This window comes from Microcebus murinus, chromosome 1 (assembly GCF_040939455.1).
Source record: "Microcebus murinus isolate Inina chromosome 1, M.murinus_Inina_mat1.0, whole genome shotgun sequence".
Taxonomy (NCBI): Eukaryota; Metazoa; Chordata; class Mammalia; order Primates; family Cheirogaleidae; genus Microcebus; species Microcebus murinus.
Window position 1 is genome coordinate 98,576,950 of NC_134104.1, and position 16,164 is coordinate 98,593,113.

Here is a 16,164-nt window from a genome sequence, read left to right on the forward strand (position 1 = left end):
TGCTTCCTCTCAGCCATAATTTCTGCTACCCTTGATATAAGCATCTGTCTTGTTACACTTTCTGGTTTTGTCAAGAAATTCTCGGTGGGCTTCCTTTCCCCTTGTTAGTGAGAGTTGTGTAATCAGTTACATCTAGTCAATATAGCATTCTCCTCTTCTCGAGGTCCATGTGGCAGCCTCACCTTGGCAATGCCTTTCTGGTCAGTAAGTGTTCTCAGTAAATACCAGACACCCATACCCTGCTCTCCTTTCAGTCGTGGTACTCTAACACCTGTTTAATCCCTCGGGAGCTTCACTATTAAATGTTTCAGATGCTTAACTGAATGCTCAACTCTAAACTCTGAAGCAAAGACAACGTTCTAGGAGAGGTTAACTATTAATAGTTAAAGAGTTCCCTACCGCTGAAACACAAGAGAGTCTAGAAAAGTTTGCTACATCTTTAGTTTCCTCTCAAGGAGTCAAACTTTAACCTTCATTATGTGGAGAGTTTTTTGTTTTGTTTTGTTTTTGTAAGAGACAAGGTCTCACTCTGTTGTTCTGTTGCTCCGGCTGGAGTGCAGAGGGGTGATCAAGCTCGAAGTTAGTGATAACTTCGAACTAAGCTCAAGCAATCCTCCCGCCTTGGCCTCCCAAAGTGCGGGGATTACGGGCATGAGCCGCCACGCCTAGTAAATGGAGATTCTTGTATATTCACGTTGATGTCATTGAAATGTGGCATGGAGATAACTCTAAGTCTCCTTTCCAAACACTTTGCTAATTTAGAAATTCAAGAGAGAAATATATCTCCTGAGTGAAACCCTTTTTTAGCCCTAAAGGAGCCAGATGACATGACAATATACATTTTCTATGTAATTCAATAAAAATCACTTAGTGCCACCGCCTTTTTTCCTCTGATTTTTTTCCATGTCCTTCTGGCTTAAAAGCTTTTAGAATGAATACATCAGTATGGGAAAATGTTGATTTGTGCTCTAATTTTATATTTGACATTGACTAGAATCATTGGCTTTGTTAGTTAACCTTTGTGACCTTAATATATTATCCATCAGTTAACTTTCTCATGAAATGGTGTCAATACATGTTCTATTTTTTTAATGGGATGCTATAATGAAGATGAATGATGCTGTGAACTTTCTATAGATATGAAAGCTATTTTTTCAATTCACTTTGACAAGAACAGAGATTGCCAACCACAATTCAAGACACTAACCTAGACACTAAGCCAGGTAGGAGGGATGCAGAGTTGACCGAGGCATAGTTCCTGTATGTTGCTAAGCTTTATTCACATTTAGGATTTTAAAAAAGCATTTAGTCGAAGAAGTACAAGACTTATACACTGAAAACTACAAAATGCTGCTCAAAATATAGTAAAGAATATCTAAATAATTGGAAAGACCTCCCATGTTCATGGATCAGAACACCTAATTTTAAGATGACATACTCCTCAAATTAATCTACAGATTCAATCTGTATTAAGGATAGCAATACCTATCAAAATTCCAGCTGTCTTTTTCACAGAAATTGACAAGCTGATTCTAAAATTTATATGAAAATATAAAGAATCAAGAAGAGCCAAAACAAAGCCAAGCATGGTGGCACATGCCTGCAGTTCCAGCTACTTGGGAGGCTGAGGCAGGAGGATCACTTAAGCCCAGGAGTTCAAATTCAGCCAGAGCAGTATAGTGAGACCTCTCATCTCTAAATAAATAAGAGTAGCCCAAACATTCTTAGAAGAACAAAATGGGAGGACCAATACTTCCCAATTTCAAAACTTATTACAATAAACCTACAACAATCAAAATAGTGTGGTACTGGCAGATATAAATCAATGGAATAGAATTGAGTGTCAAGAAATATTCCCTTACATTTATGGGCAATTGATTTGGGTAAGGGTATTAAGATGATTCAATGGGGAACGAAGTTTTTCAACAAATGGTGCTGGGACAATTTGATATCCACATACAAAAGAATGAATCTGGATGCCTACCTCACACCTTGCACAAAAAAATAACTCAAAATAGATCATACACCTAAATGTAAGAGCTAAAACTCTAAAATTCCTAGAAGGAATTCCTAGAGATAAACATTTATGACTTTCAGTTAGACAATGGTTTCTTACCTGCGACAATGGCAAATTCACAAAAGACCAAAGGAAAGAAAGAAAAATTAGATTTCATCAAAATTAACAACTTGTATGTTTCAAAGGCCACCATCAAGAAAGTGAAAAGATAGCCCACAGATGGGAGAAAATCTTTGCAAATCATATATCTGACAAAGGACTTGTATCCAGAATACATAAAGAACTCTTACACTCAACATAAAAAGACAAATAACTCAATTTTAAAAAGGACAAATAATTTGAATAGACATTTCTCCAAATGTGTACCAATGACCAATAAACACATGAAAGTACTCAATATTATTATTCATTAGGTAAATACAAATTAAAACCACAGTGAGGTACCACTTCACAAACACCAGAATTGTTATAATCACAAAGACAACAATAATAAGTGTTAGGATGTGAAAAAATTAGAACCGTCATACATTACTAGTGGAAATGTAAAATGCTAATAAGTACGGGGTTTCTTTTTGGGGTCATGAAAATGTTCTGGAATCAGATAGTGATGATGGGTACACAATTCTGTGAATGTACTAAAAACCTTAAAAATGAATGAATTGTATATTCATCATTTTAAATTGAATGAGGGCCACATCTGACTGGTTGGGGCATTATCCACCATTAAAGATGCAGAGAAATTATGAAATAAGTAGCTTGTTCCAATTTCTACCACTGAGCTCTGAGTGGTCATACGATTCCTCTCCTTCTAAGGAGCAAGTAGTATGTGAATCATGTGTTAACAATGCTGTTTTAGAAAAACATAATAAGTTGCAGAGTATGACAGCCATTTACAAAACAAAAAGTTGGAGATTAATATAAACTTGGGGTTGCTAGTTGTGAGATTCTGTTTTAATTTACACAGGTGATGACATGTTGTGACCCACCTGGTTTTTAAAAATCTAGTCTTGCTGGGAAAAACCTCTTAGGTGGTTATTATGTGGCTTGTGAGATGCTTCACCAAATTCTGCAATGCCTCCCAGCAAGCTGTCATATAGATTTAAAGTAAGTACAAGTCATTAGATCAGATATTAAAGCCTGGGACAGAACTGCCCATGAAGAACCGTGGTTTTATTTCCAGTTGCCACTGTGTTTCCATGAGTTTCTTTTGCTGTTGTTTAACCTTGACATCTGAATTGCCTTGTTGCCTTATTTTCTTATTTCTTATTTTTAGTCTATGTTTGCTCTTTTCATCCCTAATAGCAATGCTGACCTGAAAGTTTAATTTGACAGGAATTAAAATAATACCTTTACAGTGAATGCCAAATTCTCCATAGAAAAAATGTCATGACACTAGAGAAGCTATGGATTTTCATAGCACACAAAAGTCAGAGATAGATGTTTTACTGAAGATGAGTGATCACTCAAACTCATCCCATGGGAACAGAAATGGTAAGGCTGGACTCTTCCCCTTCTCATTACACAGCTGTTCATTATAGCTGACGAGCCTTACTCCAACTGACTATAGGTAAGAAAATTAGCAGGGAAGATGGTTGCTAAATCAAAAGCCTGCAAAGAAGCAATAAATCCCTCAGCAAAGAACAGACAAATAATAATGTTGTTCTGGGCAGAGACCTGGTTACACATCAAAACCTAAAGTAAAATGATTGGATCATCCAAAATTTTGGCCACTTTAGCCTCATTCTTTATTTCAGATATTGAGAGTTTTGTCCCTATCATCTCTCTCTCACACACACACTCTCTCTCTGTCTCTCTCTCTCTCACACACACAATGGGTATTTTTCTCTCTTTAAGCTAATTTATATTTTCAAAACCTGAAGTTTCTTGCTTTTTTTTTATCAACTACTGTTTTAATAAAAGTCTCTGATGGAAAAACGCAGTGTTCTGACTCTGAATGTGTTATTAAAGATGTTTTTTTTCTGTTGGTCTGGAACATGAGGGTAAACAGTTTCTCTTAAAAAATACTTTATAAGAAAACACAATTTAGTAAATCATAGTTATTTGGCACAAAAAGGGAGGTAAGGGGCTAGGTGTAGTGGCTCATACCTGTAAACCCAGCACTTTGAGAGGCCAAGGCAGGAGAATCACTTGAGGCCAGAAGTTCAAGACCAGCGAGGTCAATATAGCAAAAAAAAAAAAAAAAAAAAAAAACATTTTTTTCCTACAAAATTTTTTTTAAATTAGCCAGGCATGCTGTCACACACCTATAGTCCTAGCTACTTGGAAGGCTGAGGTGGGAGGATTGCTTGAGCCCAGGAGTTTGAGGCTACAGTGAGCTATGCTCATGCTGCAGCACTCCAGCCTGGGTGACAGAATGAGATCCTATCTTTAAAAAAAAAAGGAAGTAGGGGTAGAGAAGTATAAAGGGAGAGAAAATGACACTAATCATATTCCTGAAAGGCTAGCTTAAAACTGTATGTTTTATAAAAATAAAACATTTAAATGTAAAATAGACGTATTAAGCATTTTCTAAGGGCCAGATACTACCCTGTTTTACATGCATTATTATCTCCAACTCTCAAAACAATAGTAGTGAACACTTATGGGACATTTACTCAATGCCAGGTACTCCTCTACGTGCCTCATGTATATTAACTTAAACACGTCAATTGTTTTTTAACCTTTGTGGCAGATGAGGAAATTGACTGTAGAGAGTTTGAGTAAGTTTCCCTCTTTCACATAGTTCAGTGGTCGAGTTGGGATTTAAATCTGGGTAGTCTGGCTCCAACATCTGCTTTCTTAAACAGCATGGCACAGCCACCCTCTCTGAGATAAACATCAGGAGAAATGATATATGAACAGTCACAGAGAAATTATTTCAAGTCAGTCAACAGAGTGTAGGGTTAAAAAAAGGCTTTAGTATCCAACTCTTAAAATTATGTTACCTCAGAAGAGTTATGACCTCTCTGATTATTAGTTTTCTGACTTTAAAAATAAGAGAAAAGCTCCTACCTTACAAACTTGTTGTGAGAAAAAGAGATGATTCATGAAAATCTTATCTTGGTGATAGTAGTTCAATAACTGAGTCATTATCATCACTATTGTCTACATCATTATTATTCTTTTGAGCTTGACAGACAGTTCAAAGGCCCAAGCCACTACTACTTTCCTGTTTTGTTTTTCTTAACTTAACAGGACTGATTAATGAAGAAAATAAAATTCTATATTGATAGAGGGAAACTAAAACAAAAAAACTGATAGTAATGGGGGATGTCAGATGTATCTTTGTAACAACATAGCAGTGAGGGGAAAAATGTTTTCCATTTTACAGAGAAACAGAATTACCCATATATTCTGAGAAAACAAGGATAAATACGTGATTACTGATGGGATTTATATTAGCCAGAAGGAATTGAGATTGATTGCATTACTGATAAACGTCCCGTAATATATTCAAGACCCTTGGTTTAAAAATGATATGGTCCAGTTATGTAGCTACCTGGAACAACATCTAACCCCAGGTAGCCAGCTCATTTATTGACACATCACTGAGCATAAAAGTACAACATCGGCCGGGCGCGGTGGCTCACGCCTGTAATCCTAGCACTCTGGGAGGCCGAGGCGGGCGGATTGCTCGAGGTCAGGAGTTCGAGACCAGCCTGAGCAAGAGCGAGACCCCGTCTCTACTATAAAATAGAAAGAAATTAATTGGCCAACTAATATATATAGAAAAAACTAGCCGGGCATGGTGGCGCATGCCTGTAGTCCCAGCTACTTGGGAGGCTGAGGCAGGAGGATCACTTGAGCCCAGGAGTTTGAGGTTGCTGTGAGCTAGGCTGACGCCCTGACGCCACGGCACTCACTCTAGCCTGGGCAACAAAGTGAGACTCTGTCTCAAAAAAAAAAAAAAAAAGTACAACATCATGTCCATCAACAGATGAGTGGAGAAGCAGAATGTGGTACAGACATACAATGGAATATTATTCAGCCTTAAGAAGGAAATTCTGACACAGACTACAACATGGATGAATGTTGAGGACATTTTGCTAAGTGGAAAAGTCCAGCCACAAAAAGACAAATACTATATGATTACACTTAAATGAAGTAGTCAGTCAAAATCATAGAGACAGAAAGTAGAATGGTGGTTGCCAGGGGCTGGGAGAAGGGAGGAATGGGGAGTTATTGTTTAATGGATTCATAATTTCAGTTTTATAAGATGAAAAGAATTATGAAGGTAAATGATGGTGACAGTTGCACCACATTATGAATGTATTTAATACCACTGAACTGTACATCTTAAAAATGGTAAATTTTATGCTGCATGTACTTTACCACAATAAAAAAATGGCATCACATAAAAAAGTACAACATGAGAATGTCAATAATTTGAAATAAGCATCACCATCAAAGATAAAAAAAGTTCAACAACAATTTATTACAGCATAATTTATAATAAAGAAAAAAGTAAATACAACTTTAATGTCTGCAACCATACGGGAATGATTAAGCAAATTATGGTATCCTATTGATAGGATATTATATAACCATTAAAATGATACTGAAGCAAAAAGGTAATATATAAAATTTTATGTAGACTATGTTCTACATTATATAAAAATAGTATATTTGATCATTAATAGTGGTTGTCTCTTTGGATAATAAAGTTATAAGTAATTTTTATTTTCTTTTTTATATATTTGTATTGTTCTCAAATTTGTTCTATTACTTTAATAATTAAAAAATCAGAAATGAATATTTCATTAATTCCTCTTAAATCCTATTGACAATGAATTGATGATATTATCTATACCAATAAAAAATATAATTTAGAAGGAAAACATGGTTTTAACAGTATTTTTGCCAAGATGGGTGTTTACTATGCTGCTGTTCAGTGTGTCAAATGTGAATATAAAATTCCAAATTATTAGTGAGAAAATGTTCTATGGCGTATTCCCAAGTTTGAATGTTCAACCATAGATCCTTTCAAGTTTCCTTTCAGGCAGATCATCACATTTTTAATACCTCAGTCTGTCTTGGTTGACTCGTTACTATTTCCTGTTACTATTACCAATAAAACCTTTTTGCGAATGACTGGGAATGATGGCTATTATTAGGCAAGCGCTGAGACATAGTGCAGTCCAAACCATGAACTATGCAATGAGGTAAACATACAGCATATTGCACAGCCTGTTCTCTAATTTCTTGTATACAGATACGAGTCTTCCCCACAGGCAAACTGTGAGTTGTGTGACTGCACTGCAGGAATGAGGGATGAATAAAACAAAGTGGAAAGTAGATACAGCTTAAAACTGGCTACAAGGAAAAACATATTCAGAGCATAGATTTCAGTGAGAATCCATGCTGCAATAGGAAAATATATATTCTTTCACTCTACAGCCGTGCTGCCTTTGACATTTTTGTTGAATTAACAAAAATGTTTTCACCAGGATACTCAGGCAGCCTTCTCAGGCTCAAAATGTTTTTGTTGGAGCTTCCAGATTGCTGAACACATGGAGGTTCATGGAGGGTGGAGCACCTAGGAAGGGCATGGAAGCTCCACACCCCTTCCCTATACCGCACCCTACGCATCTCTTCATCTGTATATTTTGTAATATCCTTCGTAATAAACTGGTAAACTTCCTTGCCTCCCATTTGCTTAGCTACTTCTGGCTGCACTAGATTCAAAAGCAGAGAATGAAAGGGAAGGAATGGGGAGAGCAGAACTTCCTGGACTGTCATGGGCTGACAGCAGCAAGTTCAATAAGACTTTGAAGTTCGCAGTCCTTCTCAGTTCTAACATTTCTCGTAATGATATTAATAAGTAGGTGATCATGATGATTTAGCTGATTTATAAATGAGCTGGAAAGCAAGAGAGAGGAAACAGCCTACGCCTTCATTTATTCAACACCCATTTTGGAGGTGCCTACTACGTTGACATGTATTGTGCTAGATATGGAGATGCAGCAGAGGACCACACAGACATGTACCCTGCCAGTGATTGTGGGAACTACAGTCTTGGCAACATTAAAAAGAAGAATGCAAAATAATTGACATGAAGAGGAAAAGACAGGAAACCAGAGGAAGACATCATTAGTTAGAAAAACAGGAAATGGATGCAGAGACTGCCTCACTGAGGGAAGTGGATATCTGGACAGGTAGACATTAGCTTTCTCTTTTCTCTAGGAGTCGCTGCACAGTGAGTGGTAGGTCTGTGTGGTTTCCCACTGCACTCCCTTATCAATCCTCTGTTTGGCTATAGCCCCTAATGAGTCACGGAGCTTGCCTCCTGCCTGCTCCAGGCCACCTCTGCCATTAACTAGTTGACTCTGCTTTTTCTAGAGTGCTCTCCCTGAGCAGGAATCGGACAGCTGCTCCATAACACTCCTGCAAGCCATTGTCCCTCAGTTTCCTCAAATCTTCTTACAGAAAGAAAATTTCTGTTACCTGAGGAAAAAAGTTGTTGTATTCTAATTTTAATCATAAAAATTATGATAATTTTTATACTCTACCAAAGTACCTATAATATACCTGGTGCACAGGAGGTGCATAAATAATGTTATCTAGAATAAATTAAATCAACATTCCATAATATAACTATCATTGTTCAATATAAACAATGTTTTACATCATTCGAATATAAAATAATTTGGGTTTTGACCTCCAAATCACTTTGCAAGATTGAGACTCCAACAAGTTGTGTCATATTTATTTGGTAATTTTGTATACTACCTCATACGTGTGCTGGAGGTGATTTTAGATTTCCCAGCAGAGATGTGAGCACAACTACCTACAGTACAAAGAATTTAAGTGGGTATGGTCACATAGGGGAATTACAGAAAGTTAGAAGCGATTCAATCTAATTACCATACAACAAAAACTTAACAAAGTTAACAAGTGACTCAGTGGAGATTAGAACATGTAAACATCCTTAACATATGACAATCCCTTCAAATACCTTTAGAATTCTACTGAGTGTTATGAAGAGTTATACTCTGGGAGAGTTGTAGTCTTCATGCTATCATGAAAATAAGTAGTGCTAATACAACAAGGTTTAGAATAAACAAGGAAGGGTTAATCTGCACATTTGGAAAGCAAACCAGAAAGAAGTAAATAAAATTTGCCTGAAATTTCTGGTCTTGCTTTTAAATATCCACATGTATTACTAGTTTTCTTTCTCCCCCTCACCTCCTGATAATAAGATCAATAAAAGAAGATAAGAGTTGATAAGTAAGGGCTCATGTTGCTGATACGGTTCAGGGGAGCCTCATTCTTTTCTTTTTTTTTTCACATTTTATTTTTATTTTTTTGTTTTTTATTTATTTATTTTTATTTCAGCATATTATGGGGGTATAAATGTTAAGGTTACATATATTGCCCATGCCCCCCTCCCCCCTCGAGTCCAAGCTTCAAGCGTGACCATCCCCCAAAGGTTGCACATCTCACTCATTATGTTTGTATATACCCATCCTCTCCTCCCCCCTCCCCCCTGCCCACCCAATAACATTCTTTTCTCTTGACCCTGTTGACTTTCCATTGTCTTCTTTGTCTTGCCCAAAAGATAGAGCTACACCAAAATGGACATTGTATGTAAGAATAGTGTTAGAGCCTGTTTTAGAATAGATGCTGCAGAAAATCTTTTGTTAAATTGGTCTTATTGCTACTCCTGGAGTAGCAAGTAGTAAAAGGGGGTAAACTTTTAAGGGCAAAAATTGTGCCTATTATGTTAAATCTCTTCTGTTTGTTAATGATCAGTGGGGACATCCACATACATCCCCTAATGCATGCTGCTTTTCCAATTTTTAGAGCAAACTGCTGATTCTCATTAATGATTATTATTAATATCATCTTTATTCTAATATTAAATTCTAGAATGCTTGAGGGTCAGGGTCTTTTCCCAATGAAAGACTTCAGCCTAGGCATATACAACTCTGTTAAATTGGAATTGGTGAGTGAGAGCAATGTCATTCACACATAACTTCATAGGAATTCAAAAAAAATGTATTCAGTAAAAAAGGCAGGCAGGAAGGAAGGAAGGAAGGAAGGAAAGAACGAAGGAAAGAAGGAACAGGCAGGCCTGATTTTTCCAAATTTACCACCTTACATAAGAGAGGCTGAGTTTCTTTTAGATTTAAGGAGGTCTTTCCAAACCATCCCAAGGGTATTTGGTAATGATGCTTGGATTTTTCTGATTGCTTAAGAATCATGGGGTAGGTGGCTGGGTCACTGGAAGGAAGGGAAGGAAGATAGAATTCCACTGACAAAATAGAAGAAATGTGAATGGACAGTTGAGAAATTCCTGAAAGGTAGTAAGTATTTAGAGAAGGCGGAATGGGGTGGGGAAGCAGGCAGGGAGCTATATGGTAAATACGTTGTAAATGGTATTTCGTTTAATCTTCAAAAGAATCCTATAAAGTGAATATTATTTTGGCTTCATAATTGAGAAAACTAAGTATAGAGATAATAGTTAATTTGTCTCAGACTATAGAATTGGCTAGTAGAAAGAGCTGGGACTTGAACTCGGAGCTGTGTTGCTTCAAAGTCCATTCTTTTTCCACCATGCCACCATGGTCAGGTTTGGAGGCTTACGAAACTCATATTTCATGCTTGAATTTTGATCCTCCCAGGAGTAAAATCATCCTAAGTAGATGCATGCAAGATTGGGTACCTGACCGTGGATCATTTTAAGTGGATTTTCATTTCAGCTCCTTTTTCCTTCCTGGTATTCTAGACTCCAGAGACATTCCAAACAACATTTCTAGGCCATAAACACAGCTTTACAAAGTAGTCCCATTCCTTTCCCTAGAATATCTGTCCCCAAACATCCCAGGTAACCTGAGGGAATATACTCCCTGGCGATTACTACTTTTAAAAGTTTTCTACTCCAGTAATATATGTTCTTTAGTTGTGCAACAGCCACTTTATGATAATGATGGTGAAAGGCCTAGATCAAAATGTTCAGTTGGTAAAATTATCATTGCTTTGTATTGTTATACTATTATATTCTAAACAATTTTACCTGGTTCTTCAAATCTCATTCCCCTCTGCATAAGCTGTGGCGTTAACCAATTGTCACCTCACAAGTTGTGGTAATCAGTACAAAGGAAAATCCTCTTCATGGGCAAAAAACATTAATTGAGGTACTTGGGTTTTTTTTTTAAATCCTCCTTCTTTGTGGTTATATACTATCTTTCTTCCCTAATGTTATTTGTGTCTTCTCCATTTCTTAATCTTTTTGTGATTAGTTTCTTGATCTTTCCAGAGAATATACGGTTTTTTTTTTCCTTTTATTGATCAATTCTCCTGGTTTGGTTTGGTTTTGTTTTACTTTTCTACTTCATTCATTTCTGCTGTTATCTTTATTAGTCAATGTAATTCTTCTGCAATTTTTTCTAAGTCTCTTGGTTTGTTGTTTTGCAATAAATAACATTTAATATATGCTGTTACAGGTTGTTTGGCTTTTCCATACTCTCCTAATTTTGTTACATATGGCTTTTAATTTACTTTGGTTACTAAAGAGTTTGTAGTTTTCTCATTTGTGCTTCTTTTTAATTCTGATCTGAAGCATCTTTAAATTTCTAATTTATTATCAGTCAGGGGAGATTTTTGTTGTTAATTTTATTCTTATTGTATTTTGATAGGTGATGTGGTCTGTATGATTTCTGCCTTTTCAACTGTGTTGACCTATATTTTGTGACCCAGTTAAGTTTTGAGAATGTTCTGTGTTTGTATGGAAAACATAGAACATTTAGTCCCCATTTGGGGCAGCAAAGATATACATAAAGGTGTGCCTGTGCAGTTATATTACCTATATGTCATTTAAGATCTTTTTAATGATCTGAATGCTTCTGCCAGCTGTATCACTTATCTCCCAACCTTCAGTTGAAAGAGTTGCAAGCTCTCATATCCATTCCACAAACCTTTGGGAGGAAGGTCTGTTCCTGTATTTCCACAAATGTGCAATCACAGTGTGTGCGTGGGTGTCATGTGTCATGATTCAGTAGGGAAGCTGAATGATGGATAATAAGATCCAGAAAATAATATAAATAGTATTGGCGTTTCCACAATTGGGTTGGTGATCGGGCCAAGTTGATTCTATGGGTTTCTATTTCCTCATCTACATGCTCTGGGTGGTCATATCTGCCCTGCCAACACGGCAAGGTGTGTCAGGAGAAGTCAAGAGATAAGGAGTGTGACCAACATAAACTGATAAAGAAATAAAAAATACTGGCAGTGGTTGCTAATATTTAGACACAGGAGTAGAAGGAAAAGATAACTACGGAAAATGGCTAACACAGGCTCCAAGCAGGTACTCAGTTTCTATTGGTTTCCTTTCCTGCCCCCAACCACCTTCGGCTCGGTTTGGGGACACCCACCCTCCTGCCTGGAGACACCACCGCCCAATAACGTGAATCTCGCTCTGTGTAGATTGGCAGCTTGGAACCTGCAGAAAGGGTGTTGTGAGAACAAGCAGAGACCTGCCAGCAGCTAAAACTCGCGCTTCAGCACAATCAGCCCAGGTCGAGCGTGTGCAGTGCCTCCTCCTTTGGCACTGGGGTCTGACTGGCAGATGCTGCCCAAATGCTCGTTAATCAAGAGGCTTTCGCCCCCGACTCCCCTGGGCCTGGGCTGAAAGAGTCTTGGCCACGGAGATAGAAAGCGGAGAGCCTTCAAGGTCCTCTGCGCTCTCCGCAAGCAGCCGCGGCGCCAAATCAAGCACTGCCCTAGGTAGAGAGGAGATCGCTGGTGTTATGGGTGCGGGTTTCCAGGGAAGATGCTCTCCGGGGTCCCGCGCCTCCTGGGGAGGAGAATTGAGCGCCGAGCGAAAGCGCAGGGCACGCCCGCCCCAGGAGCCGCGGGACCGTCGCCGCGCGTCCCTGCACCACCTGGCCGCCTCCCAGTCGTCTTTCCCCAATTTACCCTCCTGCCGCAGTCGGGGCCCATATTAATTCTCTGCACTTGTGAGTGGGCACACATAAGTTCTCCAGGCACGATCCTTTCATCTGTTTCCCCTGGGGGAGTCCAGCTTTTTAACGATTAACCTCCAGCCACCGGGGCAAGGTGGCAGGATGGAGGGAGTGGTGCGGGGAGAAGGATTTTGCACATCCAAAGGCACCAAAATCAGCTGCCAATGCTGAAAAGGGTTTGCTCTCCTAGGTTTTTGAGGAACAAAAGCAGTGAGATGCCTGCTCGGCCAACTCCTGGCCGCCCCGGCCCGCGGAGCCCCGGGCTCGCTTCGCAGCCTGATGCGGAGTTTCAGACGCAGTCCTGCTCCGCTTGCGCCCGGCTCCGTCGCCCCCTCGCTGGAGTCTGCAGACCGTGGATGCTGGGTGCAGGCTTTCCCTGGGCGGCTTAGCAGCGGCTCAGGCTAACGCTCCCGAGCTTCCACCTTTACACCTCCTGTTTACAGGGCCACCCCTCCACCACCACCCAAAGACGTGCCCCTTTAGTAGTGCCGGGGATCCCAGCCGGAGCGCAGGGGAGGGCGCCTCCCTATCCCCTCCTCCCCATCCCCGCCTCGGCTCGGGGTTTTACTGCAGCAGCCGGAGGTGACAGCGACGCCTTAGCCGCCTCTGTTGCTCGGAGCCCAGGCTTCCCCTGCATCCCGAAAGCGCCCCCTCCTGAGAGGCTGGTCCCCGGAGAAGTGCGAAGGAGCTGCAGGAAACCAAATTTTAGGATGTGGAAGTCTCTGAGCTGCGTTCCTCCGAGGACTAGCCTAATCGCCCAGGACTGAGAGTGGCAGCGTATGAGAAGTTGGGATCATAGAGCAAGGGGGGAGGGGAGTGGTGCAGCCGGCCTTCTCTTCTGGAAGGAGTCGCTCGGAGCAGTGCGGTTGGACACAAGTTTGCGTAGGAGTGTTTTCCTTTTGTCAATAATTAATCACCGGAATCAGTCTGCCAGAACTGTAGTTTTAGCAATAGTCCAGAGGGCGGGGCCGAACACCCAACTCCGGGAGGCTCAGCGGTGCCCGGCGCAGTGGGAAGCTGGTGGCAGCCGGGGAGGAGCCAAAGCGCTGGCGCTCACCTAAGCCACAGGGAGAGATACCCAACTAGGAGGTAAGCATCTTCCAAAACATCTACTTGAACGGTAAAGTAGCTTTGGTAGTATAGAATTCCTGTTTTATAGGGGAAAAAATGAATACTGACCTCTAATGCAGTTTGTCATTTAGCTGCATTACAATTTTAATTTGTAATTACCTTTTACTATGTTGGAAAGTAAGACGTTTCACTCATCAGAAGCCAAACTTTAGCACTGAAACTTTCCAAGCCAAAAGAATAGAAAATTACTTTGCTAATTATTTTCACTATTTATCTTTGTGTGGTTCATTAATGACTATTCAGGGAAATACCATTGAGAAGTGCTTGGTTTCCTTCTTAAATAGTCATCTTTGTTTAGTGTCATGGTCTTACACGATACTTTTTCCCCACAAGCTACTTTAGGCAAGCATACACACACAAGTCAATTGCCAAAAAAGTGAAGAATTTCGAACAACTAATAAATTTTAACATTTTCTCCTGATTATTAAGCATATGCATTTTCTCAAAGATGCTCAGGTAATCATTTATAAGTAATAAACCTTCTACACCCAAAGAGAAATGTATAGTGAACTTTGCCATGGGTTTAAATAGGAAGTGAAATTCTACATTTGTTTCAACTAAAGTGACATTCAACTGGTTGGTAATTCATGTATGAGCCCAGCTGATGATCAAATAAATAATTTGAAGAATTGTTACATTAAATCTTAGACACCAAAGTCCAACTAAATGCATTTAGGGAAGCTGAGAAAATTGTTTTTTCTAAGACTTTGTGGTGCAGAAGTTATTCTGAACTAAACAAAAATAGAGAAATACATGGTCACTTTTGCTAGTGAACTTCTAAAATTTATGCATAAAATTGTTAAGATTTTAATAACTTAATTTTGACATCTTAATTATTCCTATGCTTTTAAAAACATCATTTTAATCATTGTTTCAATGGCTATGATGGCTTTATAATTACTAGACCAACAACAATAAACTCTTGTATGAAATGTACTGTCACCCTCATTATTCAAATATTTCTGTACAACTATTTAATGAAAATAAATTAAGAATGGTTTGTCGAAACAAATCCATGGACATTACAGAGAATTTGACTGAATGCGAAGGTGAAAGTAAACCAAAGTAAACCTCAACCCCTATTGGTTTTCTTAATTGTGTTTGTAAATTTGCAAAAACTTTGACAAAAATTGTCCTTCATAATTCTATAGCCAATTTTATATCTAATATATCAGCATAAGCTTTTTTATTGCCAAGTCTACAAGAAACAAAATATTCATTAAAAATTATCCATATGGGACTCAACTTCCAGAATGGTGGTTTGAAGAGCTTTGTGAACCCACCCATTCCTTACAAAACAACAATAATTGGTAAAAATTATAGGTAAATAATCATTTAAAGTCCCTAGAAATTGTCCTGAAGAAATATAGCAAATGAATAAAATATGTATTCAACACAATCTACTATATGTCAGTGAGAACTGCAAGAGTTTGTGGCATTTGAGCCACAACACATTTCCCTGCCACCTCCAACTGGGTGTGATGGTGCTTCACTCTGGCTAGACGGTGCTCTACCCTGGGTGGATGTAGCCAACAACACAAAGTTCCCTTTCAACCTAGATCCCAGTCTAGGGCTACAGTGCATCCTTGGGAGAAGTAGGCCACCAGCATTTCTCATCTTCCCCAGCTTTGTGTTGCAGAAGTTCTGTTTCAGGCAAGAGCAACTGAGAGATATGAGGTTCTCATCTTCTAACCATAACCCTTACACTTAAGGCAAAAGATGAAGAACTCAACAACAAAAATTCAAATAACTCATTTTATTCCTTTATTTTTTTTTTCCATTTTCAGTTGGCCAATTAACGTTTTTTTTTTTTTTTTTTTTTTTTTTAGTAGAGACGGGGTCTCAGCTCTTGCTCAGGCTGGTCTTGAACTTCTGAGCTCCAACGATCCACCCGCCTCGGCCTCCCAGAGAGCTAGGATTACAGGCGTGAGCCACAGCGCCCGGCCAGGAATAACTCATTTTAAAATGGGCAGAGATAGACATTTCTCCAAAGAGGGTGTACAAATGCCAATTCACACATGAAAAGGTGCTTAATAACATTAGGGAAATGAA

The 16,164-nt window shown here is 39.0% G+C and overlaps 1 protein-coding gene across 1 annotated transcript in view; it reads left to right on the forward strand.

Moving 5' to 3' along the window:
• The first annotated feature begins 13,450 nt into the window (after positions 1-13,450).
• Positions 13,451-16,164, forward strand: part of SPTSSB (serine palmitoyltransferase small subunit B) — a 30,358-nt gene continuing 27,644 nt past the window's right edge. Inside the window, exon 1 of the mRNA XM_012782779.3 lies at positions 13,451-14,070. The gene's annotated coding sequence lies outside the window, so the exon portion shown is untranslated. The remainder of the gene's footprint in view (positions 14,071-16,164) is intronic.